This window comes from Salvelinus alpinus, chromosome 14 (assembly GCF_045679555.1).
Source record: "Salvelinus alpinus chromosome 14, SLU_Salpinus.1, whole genome shotgun sequence".
In the NCBI taxonomy this organism is placed as follows: domain Eukaryota; kingdom Metazoa; phylum Chordata; class Actinopteri; order Salmoniformes; family Salmonidae; genus Salvelinus; species Salvelinus alpinus.
In genome coordinates this window covers 8,021,634-8,042,997 of record NC_092099.1, presented here as the reverse complement: position 1 = coordinate 8,042,997, position 21,364 = coordinate 8,021,634, and the positions used below count along the sequence as shown (strand labels likewise).

The window sequence follows — 21,364 nt, the reverse complement described above, 5'->3', positions numbered from 1 at the left end:
TACTAGCCCAGTGATCACTACTTGAAGGTATAACAGCTCATTGAGTGGTGCCTGAAGAGCTGTGTTTCAACTGATTGCAAGGTATAGATTTCAGCGCCTAGCTGGTCTGCTGCCTCTTGACAAGTGACAGGTCTCACTGTGCATTTGTTTTCAGAGCGGTGCGGTTGTATTCAGCAGCTAGTATTGCAACAGCATCCTTGAGTTTGTATTCCACTCAGAATGTAGTTAGCTTATGTACCAGTCTATGGTCAAAATAAATAAACAGTGTCATGGAGCAAGTGCCATTTTGGGAAAGACTGTAAAACAGTCCCTGGTTGATGGTTGCTGGTCTTGGGTAAAATTCTAGTCTGGGCTTCCGCCCAAATTTGCTATGGGGATGTTCATAAAACCCTCATTGTCTCATCTAGTCTTTATTGTGTGGGATGATTTATCCTGTCAGGATTTGTACCATCTGCTCCCCCTTTTCATTAGAAAGGGCTCGACTACATAATGTTCCATTAGCTTGACTGCAATTTAGCCAGTAGCTTCAGTCATTTATCAGCCTCCCAGTAAGTTGGGGAAGAAAGAATTCCTCAGCCAGTCTACAACAGTGTTTCTCACGAGCTAGGCTAATGTGAGAGAATAACTAATGCAACCAGCCTGCTGATTTGAGTAGAGGGTGCAATGCTACCATTTCTAGCCACTTTACCTGTAACAAGATTCTGTAGTATCAAACGCTTGTGCTTTTACTGTATTAACACAAGACACATTGATGTACAGTACAGTAGCACATTGGTTTTATGAGTTGCATCCTCTACTGAAACCTTATCCTAAACTTGTACAGCTAATGCAGCAAAAAAATATACATTTATTAGCAGCTTCCCCCAAGCTCACTCATATGTGCACATATCACATGCATTACGCAATATATAATAGTATATTTTATTATTATTATATTATTCATTTTATCATTTTCATTTTTTAATCGGGAATGTGTACTTCTGACTATTCTCTTCAAGAGGTGATGATATTAAAACCAAATAGTTCTGCGGTTTATTTAACAATCCCTTGAAAATGGCACATAGTTGTCAATGGTTTTAATGGAGTTGGGGGTCTCCTTGCCCCCCAGCAGCCAAATCGAACGCTATTGTGACTTTTTTATTGATAACGACCTTTTGAATCAGGTTGGGGTTTTCTTACCGGTATCTTACTACACTGAACAAAAATATAAACGCAACATACAACAATTTCAACGTTTTTACTGAGTTACAGTTCATATAAGGAAATCAGTCAATTGATATAAATTCATTAGGCCCTAATCTATGGATTTCACATGACTGTGAATACAGATATGCATCTGTTGGTCACAGATACCTTAAAGAAAGTAGAGACGTTGATCAGAAAACCAGTCCGTATCTGGTGTGACCAGCATTTGCCTCATGCAGCGAATAACATCTCCTTTGCGTAGAGTTGATCAAGCTGTTGATTGTGGCCCGTGGAATGTTGTCCCACTCCTCGTCAATGGCTGTGCGAAGTTGCTGGATATTGGCAGGAACTGGAATACGCTGTCATACATGTCAATCCAGAGCATCCCAAACATGCTTAATGGGTGACATGTTTGGTGAGTATGCAGGCCATGGAAGAACTGGGACATTTTTAGATTCCAGGAATTGTGTACAGATCCTTGCGACATGGGGCTGTGCATTTTCATGCTGAAACATCTCTGTGCATTCACATTGCCATCGATAAAATGTAATTGTGTTCGTTGTCCATTGCTTATGCCTGCCCTTACCATAACCCCACCACCACCATAGGGCGCTCTGTTCACAACTTTGACATCAGCAAACTGCTCGCCCACACAACACCATACTGCCCAGTACAGTTGAAACCGGGATTCGCAGTTTCATCAGCTGTCCGGATGGCTGGTCTCAGATGATCCCGCAGGAGGTCCTATGCATTGGTGGTTACGAGTGGTCTGCGGTTTGAGGCCGGTTGGACGTACTGCCAAATTCTATAAAACGACGTTGGAGGCAGCTTATGGTAAAGAAATTACCATTAAATTCTCTGGCAACAGCTCTGGTGGACATTCCTGCAGTCAGCATGCCAATTGTATGCTCCCTCAAAACTTGAGACATCTGTGGCATTGTGTTGTGTGACAAAACTGCACATTTTAGAGTGGCTTTTAACTGTCCCCAGCAAAAAGTGCACCTGTGTAATGATCATGCTGTTTAATCAGCTTCTTTATATGCCACACCTGTCAGGTGGATGGATTATCTTGTTTACTTCACTAACAGGGATGTAAACAAATGTATGCACAACATTTGAGAGAAATAAGCTTTTTTTGAATATGGAAAATTTCTGGGATCTTTTATTTCAGCTCATGAAAAATGGGACCAACACTTTACATGTTGCGTTTATATTTTTGTTCAGTATATTATCAGTGTTAGTAGAGATAATATTGCTTATAAGTAAGTTACTACACAGACAAGGGTGACAATATAAAATTGACGCCAGCTTTAATTTATTTTAAGTATAATAAACCAATCATAAGTTAATAGGCAAATATATCAGAATTTGGATGCACTACATGAAGTTTCCATAAGATGTAAAATAATATATTATTAGTAATAATAAATAATAATCACAAGGCTGTAAAACATTATCCTAAATTTAACCCATCAACTTTCCACAACTTTATTTTACTATGTCAACATAATCTTTGTTGTATATGTTTTGGGGCCGAACTGGTGGCAGTTGTGAAAGAAGTTAATAGTTGGAAGAGTTACAGAGTTAATAGCAAAATAAGCCATTGTTTTCATTATTTAGGCTTTTTTCTCCTGAACCACATGGTCTATGTACAAGGCACACATGGACAACATTAACACAAATATAAAGATCATGAAAAAAATATGAATACATATTAAAATAAATATTCAATTATAAATGACCAAACTTGTCATCCCTTTTGCATCCCTACATATAAATAATGATATCCCTGATAGCATTATTTATACTAAACTATATCAACTATGTCATACAAATGTATTTACATAATGATACATTTCTTGTTTTTACAGTCAAAATGATTGTTATGCATTTAATATACAATTAGCCAATAATGAAAAGGATGAGTAAGAATATTCTCTCAATCTGCTATTGTCTTAAGTCATAGCAGCTAACTATGAATTACAAATCCAAATGTCCATCCAAACCTGCTACATCTTCGATGGAAGCCAGTGCAGTGCTCTCGCTGTAGAATGTATGACTAGGTGTGCAGTTCATCAGGGTGTTGACGTTGAAGAGCTCTCTCACCAGACCGGAGGCCAGTCCACAGATACTGTAGCTGTGATGAGGAGGCCAGTGATTCTGCTCTTCCCCTGCATGGTACCTCAGTTTTATGATGCCCCCTTTGTCTTCTTCATCTGTTACCGTGGGTCACTGCCTTTGCCTCCAGCCTCGTCCCTTAAGCAAATCGCCCCTCTGACTCTCTGGCAAATTCTTGGACTCATACTCCTGACGAGTATGTTGGATGTACATGGGGGGAGAAATGACCTGGAACCTATTTTAAGTGATGATCTATACATTCGTCATGCTTCTTTGACACAACTCACTTTGTCAATGAGTTCGGTGTAGTCCTGGTAAAAAATTTATTTTGGAGTCGTCTTAGATTGTGCATGTTTACTTTGGATTAATCTAGCAAGTCTAATTGTACTGCTTCACTTTTAAGAGAATGGTATTTTATGAGTATAAATTAAATTCCAGTAGTATACACTCAATTATTGTAGCCTACAGTATGTTGCATGAATTGCTGTCTGATCAGCTTCACAGGAAAGCTAATCTTTGAACAAAACCTCAGTGTTTGTTAGGACTGATGAATTCTGAGATTGTTCGAAAAGCACCACGAGTGTCTCAAGTGGAGATCAGAGATGAACAGCTGTTCTCATTCAGATTACAACAGACACACAATCAGACTAATATCCCCCACTTGAGAGAGAACAGCAGGCAAATCACAGCTATGTGTGACAAACAAATTGAGTCAAGAATATGCAAAACCCCACTTAACCAAATTAGAAAAGGATTTTATGCCACTTTTCAGCAAGTTTTTACAGTGATACTGTAGTTCAGTTGTATAGTTCCATACCTTGAAATGAATGCATGGAAGGGCACTGTTTCTGTTCCATTGTTTCTTTACCTGGCTATATGTTGCAAATGGTTAATGGGGTTAATGTTAGCCTAACTCTTAAATAGCAAGAAAACTGTAAAAATACACACACACACACACAAAAAAAGTCATAGGCCATAATTGCAAAGTCATGACCATGTATTCCCCCTAAAGTGTGTTGTGTTTTCAGTATATTTGATTTACAGCACCGGAGCAAAACCGTTTTCCATTAGTATTCTCCACTAATACGCTAAATAATTTACTGTATATACTCTGTCAAGCTCATGCACGGGAAAAAGCTTCCGAGTTTCTATTCTTGAGTAGAATTTGTTGGACTTTTTTGCGTGTCAATTTGCCTTGTGCAAAGATGTTGATCCTTGTCTCTTACGTTGTAAACACATCAATTATTCAGAATGCTTTTTTGTGCTGTATCACTGTGTTTTGTGTTGAGCGGTTGAGGGACTTGCTTTACTCTGCTCCTATAAACTAACATAATACATTAGTCAATCTCGACTGCTTTTAACCAGAAGATATAATAGATATAATCAACTCCCTATAATAAACTTCAATTGAAAAATATAAATTGTCTATGCATGTGTAGTTATGTATTTGTGTGAATCTTATCATTAGGTCTTTATTAATGTCTTTTTCTAGGCCTACTTTACTAAGATGTAGGCATATATACAGCCCTATGTACTGTATATTAGTTGATAACAGTATATAGTAATTTGTTTAATTTCAAATGGGTGATACATAGGCCTACAATAACCTTAATCTGTACCTTTCTTCCCCATGAATCAAAGTACAAAACAATCAAATTATGCAAAGCTAATTAGAAAGATACTGAATCCAACAAGTTTTGCTGAAATTACATTTGATTTACAGCTTAAGTGCAACTTAGCAATATTAAGAAATTGGAATATTACAAGAGCCACTGCACAGACCCTCAGTGCAAATGATGGCCATGGGTAAAAAATGGGTGCCATTGCCTTCGGCTTATTTGAATCAATCTACTTCACCTGGCTCTTCCTCGCTCCCCTCAGCATCGTAAAATTATCATATCACTCTCAGCTACTATAAAATTCATAACTGCTTAATATTGAGAGACAGGAAGTGCAGCAGCAATACATTCAGAGATGCATTGCACCATTTTCCAATGTGTTATTGAGTGTTATTGAGTTTAGGGCCAACTTTGTGCTTGCGTAGATTTTTTTTTTTATAACTCAAAGCGACATCCTTCTACAGGAGACTTACACATTTAAATAGGTTTGAGCTTTATGTATCATAGTGTATTTCTCTGCTAGGATTTCAACTAAAGTTAATCAAGCTGACATGACAATATTGTAGTGAATGGCAAAAGCGCAATGCTGCATGCAGGTTTGGAATGCAGTTCTCCCATCTCGTAGGAAAACTTGCTTACTGCTGGTCCAATATGGTTAAATGCCTTTGGGATGATAGTAGTGAACCTACAGTATACACTGAGTGTACAAACCTTTAAGAACACCTTCCTAATATTGAGTTGCTGAAATATTTTGTCTTGCCTTCCCTTCATCTACACTGATTGAAGTGGATTTAACAAGTGACATCAATAAGGGATCATAGCTTTCACCTGGTCAGTCTATGTCATGGAAAGGGCAGGTGTTCTTAATGTTTTATACACTCAGTGTACTGTATAGGCAAGGCCTATATAAGAGCTCAGATGGTGAGAGTAGTCACAATGTATCTGTAAGTGGTTATTCGACGAGCTCACTGAAAAAAAACCTGGCTGTGGTGATTGCCGTTGTCAATTATCTCTGAAAGGGCGAGTCACGCCCCTGTCACTGTGCCACTTTACCTCCAAAATAACTTTTAATCTCGAGCCGACTGTGACTTTGGAGAGTAATTAAAAGCAGTGTGCCACCTCGTTAAGTTGCCCACAAATCACAGCTAGGACACAAGGTTAATTGCTTTAGATATTTTTTGTCAGTCACAGGCAGCTTTGCATATCTGAAACGAACAGAAATGTTGTTTTGCCGCATTTAGCCTTTGACACGTGCCCTGATGTGAACATTCTCTTTCTGTGTATTATCTCACACTGGTCAGATAGAGATGTGGAGTGGTGAAAGCTGTAAGTGCTTTGAGGCATAGACATACAGAGTGGTTGGTTTGATTCCTTTCTCTCAGTTGGTGGCTTCAACATTATTTTTATAGTAGAGGGCAATTCCACGGTAACAAAATTACACTCTGACTCAGATTTTTCCATTTAAAATGTATACTAAACTACAACCCAATGATTTCAAAGTTTAACAAACCATACAACCCTATGTACAAGGACTACCTTGAACAATTTACACAGAAAATGTCACAAAAACACATGTACTGGAAGAACTGTGCAGATGCAAATTTGGTAACAGAATTACGTTAAAATCTCCCTCAGTTTTTTATGCAAGCACGTTTTCTTAAAACTCTGTTAAATATCTGCTCCGAATTAGGATTCAAAGATGTCTGCAGAAAGAATGAGGTGTCAGCGATGACATGACACCTTAAGTTAGAAAACATTTATTTTGGTTATTGAACTACAGTAGGCAAAGTGGATTTACAACCGGTAACAGAATTAAGGTAACGGAATTACATCATGGGTCCCTGATCTGTACTATACAGAAATGCATAATTATGGATATGAATGTCATTCTCTTCATGGTGATGTATCCTGAATAGGTACACAAAGGTAGAAATATGCAATATCACACGTTGCATATTTGGGTATTGTTCAACACACTGGCAATTATTTTAATGAGTTCAGCCCCCAAACAAGACCACAAGACCAAATCTTAGAGTAGAGTATAGTACAGGGAAGTAGATATGTACAGTACAGTACAATTATTATCTATTTTGTTGCCTAGTCACTTTCAGATATGTTTAAAAATATGTGGGTTTTTGGTAGCGGAATAACATGGCAATGTTTCTAAGGCAAATCATTTTTCCAAAACTAAATGTGTAGATATTAGTTGGCAGGGGTCTTTACTTCAACATTATTGTGTTTTGATTTACAGTACCAGTAAAAAGTTTGGACACACCTACTCATTCAAGGGTTTTTCTTTATTTTTACTATTTTCTACATTGTAGAATAATAGCGAAGACATCAAAACTATGAAATAACACATAAAAAAACTGTTAAACAAATCAAAATATATTATATATTTGAGATTCTCTAAAGCCCCTTTTGCCTTGATGACAGCTTTGCACACCCTTGAGTAGTGGTTTCTTTGCAGCAATTTGACCATGTTGAGATGTGTCTGTTACCTGAACTCTGTGAAGCATTTATTTGGGCTGCGATTTCTGAAGCTGGTAACTCTAATGAACTTATCCTCTGCAGCAAAAGTAACTCTGGGTCTTCCTTTCCTGTGGTGGTCCTCATGAGAGCTAGTTTCATCATTGAGCTTAATGGTTTTTGCAACTGCACTTGAAGAGTAAGGTGTGTTTTTGAAAAATAAGGCCTGTTTTTCTTTTGAAGTCAGAAGGAGGCTAGTATTAGGTACATTTATACCTATTGTAGACTATGGTCATATTATATATGAACGTTTCCGCTCAGTGTTTGAGATCAATTTACACCTTTTACCATGGAGCATTGAGACCTATTTTAAACGGCAAAACCCTTACGCACCACTGCACTTTATATACCAGGGTTGGCTACCTCGTAGGCTCAGTCACTGACATCATTTTATTTACAAAGCCATATTTGGTTTATTACCATTTTACTTGTGCATTTTTATACTTCACAAATGTGGTGGGTATTGTCTTCGTTCGCAGGACTTTACCCTGCTAACTGTTTCAAATGTCCGAACTGAATTTGGAACGCCTTACAAAATAGTTTTAAACTGGATGAACTTGTCCCGATTGCTGTTTTTAAATCATTGATGAAGGATTTTGAGGCTGATTCCTTGACCTGACAATGTTTTTAAATGGTTGTTTACGTATTTCGTTATACTCCTGTGATTTCTATGTTTTTTACTAGATTACTTGTAGTTTTTCATGTTGTCTGTCTGTTTATTTTTATTTATTTTATTTACCCTTTATTTAACCAGGTAGGCCAGTTGAGAACAAGTTCTCATTTACAACTGTGACCTGGCCAAGATAAAGCAAAGCAGTGCGACAAAAACAACAACACAGAGTTGCACATAAACAAACGTACAGTCAATAACACAATAGAACAAAATCTATGTACAGTGTGTGCAAATGTAGGAGAGTAGGGAGGTAAGGCAATAAATAGGCCATAGAGGCAAAATAATTACAATTTAGAATTAAGACTGGAGTGATAGATGTGCAGATGATGATGTGCAAGTAGAGATACTTGGGTGCAAAAGAGCAAGAAGATAAATAACAATAATTGTAATTGTGTAATGACTTGGTGCTGCCTATCTTGGCCAGGAAGCTCTTGAAAAATATATTTTAAATCTCAATGTGCCCTTCCTGGTTAAATAAAGGCTAAATAAATTAAATAAAACAATTCATCTGGATTGACTGACCTTCATGTCTTAAAGTAATGATGGACTGTCGTTTCTCTTTGCTTATTTGAGCTGTTCTTTCCATAACATGGATTTGGTCTTTTACCAAATAGGGCTATATTCTGTATACTACACTTACCTTCTCACAACACAACTGATTGGCTCAAACACATTAAGAAGGAAAGAAATTCCACAAATTAACTTTTAATAAGGCACACCTGTCAATTGAAATGCATTCCAGCTGGTTGAGAGAATGCCAAGAGTGTGCAAAGCTGTCATCAAGGAAAAGGGTGGCTGCTTTGAAGAATCTCAAATATAACATTTGTTTAACACTTTTTTGGTTACTACATGATTCCATATGTGTTATTTCATACTTTTGATGTCTTCACTATTATTCTACAATGTAGAAAATAGTAAAAATAAAGAAAAACCCTTGAATGAGTAGGTGTGTCCAAACTTTTGACTGGTGCTGTATATATTGTACATGTGATAAGGTCACACAGAGGGCCAGAGATAATTACAGACACCAGTGAAATTCTGAAGTACCTAAAAAGGCCACTAGATGTCCTCTAATAAAATTCTATATATTCCTTGAAAGTTACCAACATTCTCGTAGTTTACTTATAAACGTATACAATTTCCAGTAATATACCCTTCCTTTGCAACCCTACCTCTGCCAGGAAGCTGAAACTTGGTTTCAGAATAACTGGTTATTCCAGCAAAACAATAACTCCAAGCACAAATCAAAATCCACAAAGAAATGGATAATTGGCCCTCTCAGTATCCGGACTTGAAACCCACTGAAAACCTGTGGTTTGAAATGAAGAGGGCAGTCCATAAGCGCAGACAAAGGATATCAAGGATCTGGAAGGGTTCTGTATGGAGGAATGGTCTAAAATCCCTCCCAATGTGTTCTCCAACTCGTTTGAGAAAAACGCTCAGGGCCGTTATCCAAGCATGGTAAGGAATTGAAAGGTATTGAAATATGGGGTATCAATAATTTTGACCCCTATCTTTTTGAGAAAAAAAGTATTACTTGTTAAAATATTAACTTATATGTTAATATTCTCTTTTACCGGAGGTTCCTGTATACCTGCTGTGTTTTTCCTAGAGATGATTCAACCCTTTTCCTTTGTGGGTAGATTTTTGAGAATATCAATCTCGTCTAGTCAGATATGAAGGAGTAAATAATAGAGACTAAACACATCCATATGGTCAAGAGAGGCAGATGGCAAGCTCCAGTCATGCAACAGTCTAGTCTAATTTTCTGCATCATGGAACACAGTGTTAGTAGCTTAGCATTGAGCAGTGTTTGCTACTTTGTCTGTTGGCATTCAATTAGTTCTAGAGCTTTATCGTTGAGATTTATCATACCAACCAGAGCACTTCTGGAAGTCAAAGCTTTAAACAGACAAAAGGTGTGTTGTATGCCTTTAGCTTCCCAATTGGCATATCAGAAGCGTCTAGCAAGATGTCCGAAAACTTACAAACACCTTTTATCCACTCTTTATTTCTTTCCTTCTCTCGCTCCTGCCATCCCTTCCGCCTTCAGGCTGTGACTGTGAAATGACCTGGAAATAAGAATCTGTTCCTTATTGCTACTCAGCTGTAAAATGCCTTGAGGATCAGTATGAGTCATATTGAGAGATGAATGGATGGAGCAAGGGAGGCATTCTTTTTTTTGCTCTGGACCGCAGTCATTGTTTTCCATAAAGCATTGTTATGGGCCTCCTGTTTTAATCAGGGTAAAACCAATGGAAGCCAGGGCCCAGGTTCCCTCTACAGCATTAGCATGATTAAAACCGAGCGATACTCCTCTCTGTTCATTTGGAGGTGTGAGGTAGTTAGTGTCAGTGTCCTGCCAGTAGCAGTGATTGGTGGTCCTATGACACAGATACGACCGGTACCCCTTCTTTATATAGCTGCACCACCGAATCCACATTGGCTTGAGGCAACTTGACAAACAGCTTTGTGGCGTTGTAATGAGACAGTATTGTCATTATACCTTTTATGTAGTCACACCCTGCCTACTATGCCAGTTGTAAGCTGGACTAAAAACACTATTTAATGTGGTATGACATTATCTTTTATGACATGGCACTACCAGTCTTTTCAGATCCGATTCTGACATTTTCCAATGCCTAGTGATTCTTCCGAAGAAATCACACAGGCCGTGTCCAAATACCAGTACTTTCGTTCTGAATAGTAGGCATTTTGGGTATGCAAAAAATAGAACGTTTTGTAGCGTGAAATTTGAAAAATGTAGTATGATTTAAATGCCAGGATGTCATACTCATTTCGGCTATTCATCAAGTAAAATTCGCTGCACACTATAAAATAAGAGAATCATCTTTCCCGACCCACATATGTTTAAAAACAGCTGATAATCAGAGAAGGGGACGGGTTCCCAAAACGAACGAATGGCGGGAATCAATTAAATTGTGCACTAGATACAAATGATCAGTATGGATGACCGTAGCATGTTGACATTTGTTGCTAGCTGTTGTTTTTTGGCTAAGCATTACATTCTAAATCATATGAATCACGATTACTACACAGCACAGTATGCCGTTTTAGTAAGTAGTAGGCAAGACAGATTTTGGACATGGCCAAAGCAAATGTAGAAACTCTGTTTGCCTCTGGACGTTGCAGTCCAGTATCATTGCACTAATATCCTCTTCGGAATGAATGAAGTTGCTCGAGTGGCTTAACGACAGAGGATATTCTATTAGCTAGCAAATGAATTTGCTCACACGCGGTAGCTAGGGCAGCCAGTACATTTGTGACTGACAGACTTGAAAAAGACTGGAGATTTTCCCAGGCTTATAAGTGTCCTTACTGGATCCATGGACTTAGATATAATGAAGACGTATTATCTTCCCCACACAGGCAGGCACGCACACATACACACTCACACACACACACACACACACACACACACACACACACACACACACACACACACACACACACACACACACACACACACACACACACACACACACACACACACACACACACACACACACACACACACACACACACACACACACACACACACACACACTGTGAGTTTGCTGTTTTATATCATATTATGCTTTTTATTACACTGTGATACTCAAGCACTTACAAACTTTAGGGCCTAAACACAAACCGTTATTTGCATGCATCTCTACACCTCACATTTGCTTACAGGTTTTATAACTTGTTTGCAGTACGTAACAATAGTGGTATAACCACCACAGAGCGATGTCTGGCCACACAATAGAAACCAAAGGCTCAATCAGAGATTCCAATTACAGAAGAGACATGGAATGAATTGGTTGAATAATCAGCTTTAATTGTTTTCTAATTAGTAGCTTGGCATATTGTCCATATTTACGGGGCTCTGTGGTGTCGTGTGTGTGTGTGCCTGTGTGTGCAGCAGAGGGGGCTGGTGGGAGGAGCTGTAGGAGGATGGACTCATTGTAATGCCTGGAATGGCATGAAACCACGTTTGACTCCGTTCCATTTGTTCCATTCCAACCATTACAATGAGCCTGTCCTCCTATAGCTCCTCCCACCACCCTCTGGTGTGCAGGGTTGGGTAGGTTACTTTCTAAATGTAATTCCTCACAGTTACTAGTTACTTGTCCAACATTGTAATCAGTTACGTAATTTTGGGATTATCCAAACTCAGTAACGTAATCTGATTACTTTACTTTTAGATTACTCTCCCTTTAAGATCCTTTAGAAGAAGACAAATCAGATATATTACTAATTGATAGTAATATCAATTAGCTCTCCCGGGTGGCGCAGTGGTCTAGGGCACTGCATCGCAGTGCTAGCTGCGCCACCAGAGTCTCTGGGTTCGCGCCCAGGCTGGGCTGGGTTCGCGCCCAGGCTCTGTCGCAGCCGGCCGCAACCGGGAGATCCGTGGGGCGATGCACAATTGGCATAGCGTCGTCCGGGTTAGGGAGGGTTTGGCCGGTAGGGAGGGTTTGGCCGGTAGGGATATCCTTGTCTCAGTATGTAAAAAAAAAAATATATATATATATATAAAAATATAATAATAATAATAATGTAATAAAATGTATGCACTCTACAGTAAGTCGCTCTGGATAAGAGCGTCTGCTCTTGGCCGGTAGGGATATCCTTGTCTCAGTATGTAAAAATGTAATAAAATGTATGCACTCTACTGTAAGTTGCTCTGGATAAGAGCGTCTGCTAAATGACTAAAATGTAAATGTAAAATGTAATTGAACGACATCTATTGCTGGACAAATCAATGTTAGAGTTTCATAACTGGCCCTAAATGGAGGTTGCATTACTTTTTCTAACCCATTGCTTGTACTACAGATAAATAATATGATTAAAAATACATAATACATAAAAAAACAAAGTCTGTGAGATTTCCATCATTCTAAGTCATTGAATACCCCTTGATCTTCAAAAATAGGATAGGGAAAATATGTAATTATAGATTATCCAAATTGTTTTATCTGAACATAACCCAAAAAACAAAGGACTTATACGCTGACTACCATGGAGTGAATTTAGTCAGCAAAGGACTTATTGGCCTGCCCTACTCTGTTGTTTATGATTTTGTTGTCATGGAGGTCTGATTGAGCTTTTATTAATGCCATATGCTCCATTTGCTATCGAAATTTTGTTTACATTTTTTTGTTAACACTTTCATAACTTGATCATTTGCAGCTGTTTAAGTGTATCTGTTTAAGTGCACACGTTTTAAGTCTGTTCAGCACGAATTAGATTGAGCAATAAAACCCCCACTCGAGGTCATTTTTGACAAGTCTCAATGTCCTTGAATGGCCCAGCCAGAGGCCCAGACTTGAACGCAATTGAACATCTCTGGACAGACTTAAAAATAACTGTGCAGCGACGCTCCCCATCCAACCTGACAGAGCTTGAGAGGATCTATAGAGAAGAATGGGAGAAACTCTTCAAATACAGGTGTGCCAAGCTTGTAGCGTCACACCCAAGAAGACTCAAGGCTGTAATCGCAAAGTACTGAGTAAATGGTCTGAATACTTATGTAAATGTGATATTTCATTTTATTGATTTTTTGATACATTTGCCGAAATTTCTAAAAACCTGTTTTTACTTTGTCATTATGGGTTTGGTTGTGTAGATTGATGAGAGGGGAAATAATTCAATCCATTTTATAATCAGGCTGTAACATAACAAAATGTGGACCAAGTCAAGGGGTCTGAATACTTTCCGAATGCACTGTACACTGAACATACCAAACATTAGGAACACCTTTATAATATTGAGTTGCACCCCTTCCCCCCTTTTGCCCTCAAAACAGCCTCAATTCGTCGGGGCATGGAATCCACAAAGTGTCGAAAGCGTTTCACAGGGATGCTGGCCCATGTTGACTCCAATGCTTCTCACAGTTGTGTCAAGTTGGTTGTATTTCCTTTGGGTGGTGGACCATTCTTGATATACACAAGAAACTGTTGAGCATGAAAAACCCAGCAGAGTTATCATTCCCCGCACCTACTACCATACCCCGTTCAAAGGCACTTAAATGTTTGTCTGGCCCATTCACCCTCTGAATTATACACACACACAATCCATGTTTCAATTGTCTCAAGGCATAAAAATCCTTCTTTAGCTTTTCTGCTCCCCTTCATCTACACTGATTGAAGTGGATTTAACAAGTGACATCAATAAGGGATCATAGCTTTCACCTGGATTCACCTGGTCAGTCCATGTCATGGAAAGAGCAGGTGTTCTTATTGTTTTGTATACTCAGTGTACATTTGTGAACAGCCATCCACAACAACCACAATCAGTAAGGCGCAAATAGCTAAGGGCTCTATTCAACCTGTCTTCATCTTCAGCGTTACAGATTCCACAATGGAAATATAAAGGTCATTTCCGATTGAGCCGACACATGCAGCGTTTACCGTGAATGCAGTCTCCGCTAAAGTACAACAGTTGCCTTTAAATTTCAATCACGCTGTAAAGCTGAACTTCGGCGTTGCGAATTCAATCGAGCCCTGAATGAGAGAGCAGCAGTGTAATTCATGTCAATGCGCTATGTAGATATCAATAATAATTGATATCTGTATCGCGCCACCCGTAGGCTACAACACTGCTGTCATCCTTACCTGCAAGCGTTTATTCAAGTTGGATAATCTTTGGAGACATAGAAATAGCTTAGATTTACTCCTGCTCTTTTCCCTCAATCCATCAAACGCATTCGGTGTGTCACCATAATAGTCTCTGTCTTGTGGTCAGACCGATGATGTAAATAAACCCTGGATTGTTGATCCTATGTATTGGCCATTGAGAGGCTTTGAAGCCACCAGTCAGCCATATTGGTACTCCCCAGTAGGGACAGTTCTAGCATATCTGTTTTGTCCGAGTTTAAAAGCAAAACATTTGTCGCCATCCACTTCCTTATGTCTGAACACAGGCTTCCAAGGGTAGGCAATTTTGGGGATTCACCATATCTCATCAAAATATACAGCTGTGTGTTGCCCGCATAGCAGTGGAAATTGACCTTGTGTTTCCGAATGACATCACCAAGAGGTATAATATATAGTGAAAACAATAGTGGTCTTAATTAAAACGGAACCTTGAGGAACAACGAAACTTACAATTGATTTGTCAGAGGACAAACTATCCACAGAGACAAACTGATATCTTTCTGACAGATAAGATCAAAACCAGGCAAGAACTTGTCCGTGTAGACCAATTAGGGTTTTCAATCTCTCCAAAAGAATAAAGTGATTGATGGTGTCAAAAGCGGCACTAAGGTCGAGGATTACGAGCACAGGTGCAGAGCCTTGGTCTGAAGCCATTAAAAAATAATTGATCACCTTCGTGAGCGCAGTTTCAGTATTATGATGGGGTCTAAAACCAGACTGGAGCATTTCATATACATGATTTGTCTTCAGGAAGGCAGTGAGTTGCTGCGCTACGGGTTTTTAATACATTTCGGGTCAATGTTTGGCTTTTTCAGTAGAGGCTTTATTACTGCCAAATTTAGCGAGTTTGGTACACATATGGAGGATAGGGAGCCATTTATTATCGTCAACATAGGAGGGCCAAGCCCAGGAAGTAGCTCTTTCAGTAGTTTAGTTGGAATAGGGCCCAGTAAGGCAGCTGGAAGGTTTAAAGGCCATGACTATTTTCATGAATGTGTCAAGAGATACAGGATTTAAAAACTTGAGTGTCTCCATTGATTCTAGATCCTGGCAGTTCTGTGCAGACTCAGGACAACTCAGTTTTGGATTAATATGCAGATTCAAAGAGGAGTCCGTAACTTCCTTTCTAATATTCATGATCTTTTCGTAGAAGAAATTTATGAATTCATCACTGCTGAAGTGAAGGCCATCCTATCTTGGGGGATGCAGCCTTTTAGTTAGCTTTGCGACAGTATCAAAAATAAATGTTTTATTGTTTTTATTCAGTTTTATTAAGTTGAAAAAGTAGACTGATCGAGCAGCAGTGAGGGCTCGTTGATATTGCATGGTACTGTCTTATCAAGCTAGTGTAATGAACACGATGGGAGACAGAGAGCTAGTTTCAAGCGCAGGGCGCAGCAGGTGTATATTGTGAAGGACCACAGGAGGAGGCAGGCAGAAGGTCATACACAACAAAGCAACAGTACAGGCAGGGAAAAGGCTAGTAACGTCGTCCGGGAGATTAGGCAATAACAGGAAATCCGATAGGCTAAGGTACAGGCAGGGAATAGGCGTCGTTAGTGAGGCGGGCAAAAACTATCATACACAGGAGGATTAATTATGGGGAAAAACAGCACTCTGAATAGAAGTGTGTCACAAAACAAACAATACTTCACAATGATGGGGTGCAAAGAACTGAACTAAATAGTGTGTGATAATGACATACAGGTGTGTGAACAGGTGATCAGAATTCAGTTGATTGGGATCTGGAGAGTGAGCTGCGTTCAGGAGATCTATGTGTTTGAGAGTGTGAGTTGGAAGCAGACGTTACAGCTAGTCAAAACATTTTTTTCTATTTTCTGGAAGCTTGCCACAGCGCTCGGTTATTTTCTATATACCAGGAAGCTAATCTCTTGTGACATATGTTTTTGTTTTTAGAGGTGCGACTGGATCTAGGGTATTACGCAAGGTTTAATTTGGATCCTTGGTTAGGTGGTTAACTGATTTTTGTACGTGGACGTCCTTGGGTAGGTGGAGGGAGTCTAAGAGGGCGTCTAGGAATCTTTAGGTTGTCAAGAATTGGATTGTCCCAGCTTTTGATAATTCTTGGTTGGATTATTTGTTATTTGTGATCCGTTAGTCCAGGATTATGAGAAAAACATTTAAATACAGAATATTTATTCCACAGGACAAAACTACAGTAGATCCAGGGTATGACAGTGGCAATGCGTAGATCCAGAGACATGTTGGACAAAACTCACTGAATTGATGATGGCTCCAAAAGCCTTTTGGAGTTGTTCTGTGGACTTTCCATGTGAATATTGAAGTCACCAAAATGACTACAAGGTCCGTGAAGAAGTGAGGAACGCTGTATACGGCCCAGGAGGCCTTTGAACAGTAGTTATAAAAAGTCATTGAGTAGGCTGCATAGATTTCATGACTAGAAGCGCAAAAGATGAAAACCGTTCATAACAAAAATTTATGTCGTAAATGTTATACTTCCGCCTTTGTGGGATATGGTTACTAGTGTAACCAGGAGGAGAGGCCTCAATTAACACAGTAAATAAATCAGGCTTGAACCAAGTCAGGCCAATCTCATCAAGGTTATGATCAGTGATTAATTAATTGACTGACTGCCTTGGAAGTGAGGGATCTAACATTAAGTAGTCCTATTTTGAGATGTGAGATATTGTCACAATCTCTTTCAATAATGACAGGAATGGAGGAGGTCTTTATTCCAGTGAGATTGTTAAGGCGAACACCGCCATGTTAAGTTTTGCAGACCTAGATCGAGGCTTACACGGTCTCAATGGGGAAAGCTGAGCTGACTACATTGACTGTGCTAGTGGCAGACTCCACTAAGCTGGCAGACTGGCTAACTGCCTGCTGCCTGGCCCACACCCTATACCATTGTCGAGCTAGAGGAGTTAGACCCATGTATATGTTGATAGATAAGATGAGAACACCCCTCCAGCTTTGATGGAGTCTGTCACTCCTCAACAGGCCAGTTATCTACAAATTCTCTCTTTTGGGAGGGACAGAAAACAGTTTTCAATCAGAGATTGAGTTGTGTGAGTCTGCTGTAGAGCTTCACCACTCCCTCTTACTGGGAGGCGGCCAGAGACAATTACTCGATGCCAACACAACTTTCTAGCTAAGTTACACGCTGAATGTTGCGCTTGGCAAAAACAAATGTAGACATCAATAAATGCATTTCTATTGTTTCCAAAATATTCTTTACACTGATGGGGGTTTGCTAAGATGGAGGCATTGTGACTTCAACACAGCACCTCCCTATCAATCATCTAGTGTATATGTAAAACAGTGGGTCAGACTCACGCTGGTGGAACAAACTTAAACTTGCACCTTTTTTATGCTGATTTGAATGTCATTGAGAAACAGAAAGAAAAAAAACGTTCTGAATTTTAAAGTAATCCTAGAAGTAATCATTTCGTTTTTAAAAAGTGTCTGTATTCGGATTACAATATTTTAGCAGATCAGTTACGGTACTTACATGTAATCCGTTTCTCCCCAACCCTGTGCATGCCTGTGTGTGTGTGTGTCAGGGGACCAGGCTGTCCAGACTGTTCTTTCATTTGCAGTGTGAGGCAGCAGGAGCGCCCAGCAGGATAGCCGAAGAAAAAACAGACCCTGAGCCAGAATATGAGTGTGTGTTTCGCCAAGTACTCGCTTTTAAAGGACGATAATGGTGAATGGTGGTGGTGTACAGTGTGTGGGGGGAGGATCTGTGTGTGTGTGTGTGCATGTGTTTGTGCGCGTGCCTGCGTGTGCATGTGTGTGTAGATGTGCACCATTTGTGTACCTTTTGTGTGCCTTGACAACAAGATCTTACTACAAATGTTTTGAGGTGTATGTGTGTGTGTGTTTTGGCATTATGTGTTATATTGTTATGGCATAAGACAGATACTAGACACTGTATTCAACCAAAGACCCACAACTCAAAAAGACATAAAAATACAACATCAATCAACAATCATTGACAACTACCATTATGGAAGCTATAACGTTTTAATGTTTTACAGTTTAATTCAATTACGGTTTTACGGCACCAATCCATGCGGGCCCAATGCCAATTTTCCAGGTGACTGGCCACTCTAGAATGAGGAGGCCTTGGGATAGGAAGAACCAAACTCAGATCGATCTCCTCCCCAGGAATTTGGAGCAAATAGCTGTCGGGAATTGTCTTCATGGTTCTCTGCTCAACATTTGGACATGGTATTAGCTAAATGGTCACGCGAAGGACAGACTTAATCGATTCTATAAGAATGGTAAACCTGTCAGGGAGAACCAGTGTTGACATCCAAGACATCCTGTCTGACTGTAGTGTGCCAACACCTGGACTAGGCACTGCAGAGCCATGTTGTTCTGAATAGGCGGCCTTGGTATTTCATAGCCTGTGCAGAACTAACAAAAACAAATATTCCACACAAAGGGAGTTAAATCCTTTTCAGACTTCATAGATGTCTCCACAATCAAATAAATGAATAATTATGTTCCATCATTTCCATGTCCCAAAACGCACCTCCAGCAGTTTCACTGGGTCTTATGCCAAGCTCCAGTCCCATATGTATGGGGAGTAATGTGTGTATGTGTAGGAATAAAGCACAGGAGCAGTGTATACACTGCTTTCATTCCAGTCCCATTTGTCCATTTGCTGCATTGTTGGAAGGGTGGCCACTGATGGCATTTGGTAGCTGTCTGCATGTTGTGTGTCGACTAGCTCAGGACCTTGCTGTTAGGAGGGAAAGTATAAGTAAAGTAGTGGCTTTTATGAGCAGATTAGACCACTTCCAGTTCAGGCATTGTTCTCTAATTTCATTATTTGTCTGTAAAAATGATACGGCTCAAACCACATGACAGTTGAATGAGAGGAATGAAAAACACTCAAGATTATAAAGCTAATTTTCAATTATGAAGTAATTGTAAGGCCAACTTCCACAAGAACAACTTTGTCTGTGGAAAACAAATAGCCAGATCTATTATTGATCGTCAAATTACCACAAAACCCTTGGATATAATGTAATATAATGTTTGTTATAATAATCTCTTAAATATTAATGCACAGCCGTACACACTGAAAAACGTGCCAATTTTGACAAAACTGTCTTACATTAGGACTCATAACAGCATTCATATCCATTCATTAATAATGTGTATATTAGATTCAAAATGTAAGAATGTTTCGAACACCATTGGAGTCTTTTTGATGACATAAGCAAATCCTGCTTTGAAAGTTTTGGTATTCATATGTTCCCGCTAAATATTCAGTGAGAAGTTTCCATTTGACTTATAGTATCTCTATCAGTTTTCTGTTTACCCCTCTAGGCATGTATTGTCTAGAGCCATGTTTGAAATTAATAAAATATTTTAGTAAAACCAGACGTTTTTTTGCCTCCTATGTAACTTGACTTGTGGATCTAGCCAATTTCTATTTCCTTAACTTGATTTCAATTGGGAAATTGGAGCCCATCGACCGGTTACGTTTGAGTTCTTGATGCAGTCGATCAATGCTCTCAGGAATGTGTCTCTTCAGGAGGCATTTTTGATGTGGAACTAAGCATTATTCATTTAGCATTAGAAATATGGTTGAGTGTGGATATTGTATCTTCAACACAATTCCGGCATGTTTGTAGGTAATAGAATAGCTTAGCTATAAGACTCCAAACTCACTACCACCAAGGGTTGGAGTTTAATCTCCACATGCTTTACTGTCAGCTTAGTCTACTTTAGCATGAGGCTTAAAGCATATGATAAATATGTGCTGAGACCATACTTCATGGTTTATGCACCTGCTAAAGCATACACACCAGGCTGATGCCATATAATCTAAGCCTACTTTCCAGTCATAAATAGCATACTGTACATTTCACATTTAAAATGTCTCTGTCTTGAGTTTTCTGAGACCCATTCCTGACACTTGCTACTGTATGACTTTGCCTCATGGTGCATTCACACTTTGGAAGAATTCTGTAAGATCAACCTGTATTCAAGTCTGCACAAAAAAAGATGTATAAGCCAAAGCCAAAAGGACCCATATGCAGTGGGATTTGACCAATTTGCATGTGAATTTTTAGATAAGCAGCATAGTATGTACTGGAAATAAGAACAGTGCAGATATGTATGTCTAGAATCAACAACTTTATGTACATGTTGGTAAGCAAACTATACCGTTTTAATTATTTCAACACTTAAAAAGTGTTAGTTAATTAAACAGTGTTAAACATGTATTGTAACACCTACAAATTGTTAGACGACAGTATGTTTAATACTTATTTAATTTAAACACTTAAAAAGTTTTACAATAAATTACAAAGATAGGTAACTGTGTTATTCTGAGTTATTCTACCACTTTTTCATGCAGTGTATAACCTATTCATCAGTGTTTTCCCCAAAGAGTACATACATTAGCCAGGGAGGAATGTTTCTCGAACCTGAACCTCATCATCACAGAGAACTTATACACTCAATTAATGTTTTTTTTTTTTTAAATTCATATTAAAACCCCATTTTATTTATTTTGGCAAGGATAATGTTCAGACAATGTTTTTCAGTAGTTGCCTTTATTCTGAGGTTTTCTT

General features: G+C 39.0%; 1 protein-coding gene across 1 annotated transcript in view; it reads left to right on the top strand.

Moving 5' to 3' along the window:
* The window catches only part of LOC139538341 (G-protein coupled receptor 39-like), a 31,199-nt gene that overhangs the window by 4,284 nt on the left and 5,551 nt on the right, over positions 1 to 21,364 (top strand). The gene's annotated exons all lie outside the window — the stretch shown is intronic.